This window comes from Mesoplodon bidens (genome assembly GCF_964165515.1).
Source record: "Mesoplodon bidens genome assembly, chromosome: 19".
Classification (NCBI taxonomy): Eukaryota; Metazoa; Chordata; class Mammalia; order Artiodactyla; family Ziphiidae; genus Mesoplodon; species Mesoplodon bidens.
In genome coordinates this window covers 36022754-36025984 of record NC_138179.1, presented here as the reverse complement: position 1 = coordinate 36025984, position 3231 = coordinate 36022754, and the positions used below count along the sequence as shown (strand labels likewise).

The following is a 3231-nucleotide window of genomic DNA, read 5'->3' as shown; positions in this document are numbered from 1 at the left end:
TTTCAACACGAGGAAAATCTGCCTAGAGAGAGAAGGAGAGAAAGCACATTACGGGGAAATAAATGGCAGCCGTGTTTCTGGCGGTCTTGGTTTTATGGCCCAAGGAGCTTCGGCTTGAGTCTGCCCTGCGGTGTCGCCCAGTGGATGTGTATTGTGGCATTTTATGGAGCATGGTTTATATCAGCATGGATTATTATAACAACAACAAGGGGGATATTCAATAAAACCTTGTTGGATGGCAAATGCTCCACACAAAACACCCCTCATAGGCCAAAGAAATGAGTGGACTGTTTATAAAAGCACTACCCTCAGAAATCTGCTTTCGCAGAAAACCGGTCTCTGAAAACAGGTTTTGAAAGAAGGTGTGGGATCTGGGAGCCTACGGTCCCCATCTGTTCTCTCCCCTCTGACCCTTTGTTGTTTGACGACCCGGTCATGACCCTGTATTTGGTGGGGTAGATGGTCTGTAAAGATGTCCATGCAGCTTCGTCCTCATGCCTCCCAGCAGTGCCTGAAGCCCTCTTGCTCCTTCCTTCCTGGAAGAAATGCCAGAATTTCACTTCAAAAAAAAAAGTTAGAAAAGAGAAACCAAACAGCGAAAGTGCCAGATTGCTAAAGGGATCCAGGATTGAAATACAGCCTCAAAAAAGTCACATGTACATAGAGAAAACCCAAAATTTTCCCTAAATCCAACCTGGAACATTTATCTGTCTGGCTTTCTTTATTCTCAGGCCAGTTTTTAACCATTAGATGACTTACAGTTGTAATGCTGGCAGTGGCTAGGTTAGGTGGTAGCTGGAGGGGATTCTCTTTTTAAATTCAGTACCTTGGGTAGGTGGTGTTGGCAAGGCAGTAGTGTCCCGTTGGTGCCAAGTCTGAAGAACCAGAATGCCTTTCCTGGGCTGGAGTCCTATGGATCAGGGTCTGGATATGCAAGTTGTGAAGGGCAAGAGAACTTGATGTGAAAAGACTAAAAACGTGGTGAAGAAAGGTGAAAGGGGTTAAAAAAGGAAAAGAAAAAGACAGAAGTCATGAAAGATGTAAGAAAAAGAAAGAAAAGTGACTTACAAAAATAGAAAGATTGAAGGGAGTAAGAAAATGATAAGGAGAAAAATAAGCAGTAAGTTGCTGGAAAATATAATTGAAAATCAAAAACATCTTTGGCTTGAAATCACGAAGTTGATTTCATAAGTGCTCCGGATAGTTTTGAAATATGTGGCTCCCATTTTCTCCTCATGCCCTGTTCTTCTACAGTCATGACCAAGCCTTACTTAGCACCAGAGATGCTGTGGGTGCGCAGCTTGGGTTTGTGAACAGGAAGCGCCGTACAACAGTAATGTGAATTTCCAGCCTATTGATAGAGCGGGGGGAAAGGCCTGGATGAATCACAGAAACAGACTTTTACATGAAACGCCATCCAATTCGCTACCAGCCAGTTGCTCTAATCTCAGCCGAATGTGCAGTGTTTATTTTTCCAAGAATGGGGCCCTCTATGACTCACGGTACTCAGATGCTACTTACTAATGGACCCTTGTACAAGTCAAGAATGTGACACACAGCGAGACACGCAGCTTAACAATCACAAACAACAGCACAGTTAATGGGGGGCGAAGCTTCGGTGACATGCGTCACACCAAAGAGCCGACTCCTCTTGTTCCCTGAGGCCACAGATGAAGGCTCTCTGGATTGTGTAATGATGATAAAATATTGCCATCTGTTGGCATCCTGTGTAAGCAGGCTCTGACATACAGAACAGTGATGTTTTTCCAGACTGCCTCTCACATTTCTCCAAGGAAAGGATGTGTGAAAAGCATTGGGGAAAGAGCAGAACATCGCAGCCTGACCTTATAGGAAGAGAAACATTAACAACATTCTGAAAGTTCAAACCTAGAAGAGAACAGACTGTAGCACGTTGGTCTAATAATCTCTTACCTCAAGGCATGGCGGTAGTTAAACCCACGGAAGGTTGCTGACACTCAGCTAGATGGATCATAGGGTTTTGTTTCAGATATGTGGTCTAATGATCTTGAAGAACATGCACTCCTCCTCACAAAGGGTTCAGAGAGTTTTTAATCCAGAAGGACCTTTATTTATTGCCAGAGAGTTAAAGGCAAGGATGTTGAGCTGTAAAAATCACACATATTATGGGTAACATTGTACATTACAATAAGCTAAAATATCCTCTACTTTAATTATACATAAATTCTGGATAAACATGAAAAAATTGTGTTTCTTTATTTTTTTCTGAACTTGAAAAATACAGAAGAAAATTGTCTTGTTGCAAAAACAAAGTGGAAACTGAAAACCAGAGTAATAATCATGAGATGCTTCAAAAGTCTAGAGAGATTTTTATTTTTAACATCTTTATTGGAGTATAATTGCTTTACATGTTGAGTTAGCTTCTGCTGTATAACAAAGTGAATCAGCTATATGTATACATGCATCCCCATATCCCCTCCCTTTTGCGTCTCCCTCCCACACTCCCTATCCCACCCCTCTAGGTGGTCACAAAGCACGGAGCTGGTCTCCCTCTGCTATGCGGCTGCTTCCCACTAGCTATCTATTTTACACTTGATAGTGTATATATGTCAATGCTACTCTCTCACTTCGTCCCAGCTTACCCTTCCCTCCCTGTGTCCTCAACTCCATTCTCTACGTCTGCATCTTTATTCCTGTCCTGCCCCTAGGTTCATGAGAACCATTTTTTCTTTTTTAGATTCCATATATATGTGTTAGTGTACGGTATTTGTTTTTCTCTTTCTGACTTACTTCACTCTGTATGACATACTCTAGGTCCATCCACCTCACTACAAATACCTCAATTTTTTTCTTTTATGGCTTTTTATGGCTGAGTAATATTCCATTGTATATATGTGCCACATCTTCTTTATCCATTCATCTGTGGGTGGACATTCCTGTTGCTTCCATGTCCTAGCTATTGTAAATACTGCTGCAATGAACACTGTAGTACATGACTCTTTGATTTATGGTTTTCTCAGGGTATATGCCCAGTAATGGTATTGTTGGTCATATGCTAGTTCTAGTTTTAGTTTTTTAAGGAACCTCCATACTGTTCTCCAAAGTGTCTGAATTAATTTACATTCCCACCAGCAGTGCAAGAGGGTTCCCTTTTCTCCACACCCTCTCCAGTTCTTATTATTTGTAGATTTTTTGATGATGACCATTCTGACCAGTGTGAGGTGATACCTCATTTTGGTTTTGATTTGCATT

At 41.6% G+C, this 3231-nt stretch overlaps 1 long non-coding RNA gene across 2 annotated transcripts; it reads right to left on the bottom strand.

Moving 5' to 3' along the window:
- Positions 1-295: 295 nt before the first annotated feature.
- LOC308607649 lies at positions 296-1987 on the bottom strand. Of its 2 annotated transcripts, none has more exons than XR_014014025.1 (3): positions 1933-1987; positions 827-924; positions 296-536 (listed from the first exon to the last, which is right to left on the bottom strand). It is a non-coding gene; the product is annotated as an uncharacterized lncRNA (long non-coding RNA). The 2 variants fall into 2 exon arrangements; XR_014014026.1 differs by lacking the exon at positions 1933-1987 and adding an exon at positions 1069-1183.
- Between the last annotated feature and the right edge of the window lie 1244 nt (positions 1988-3231).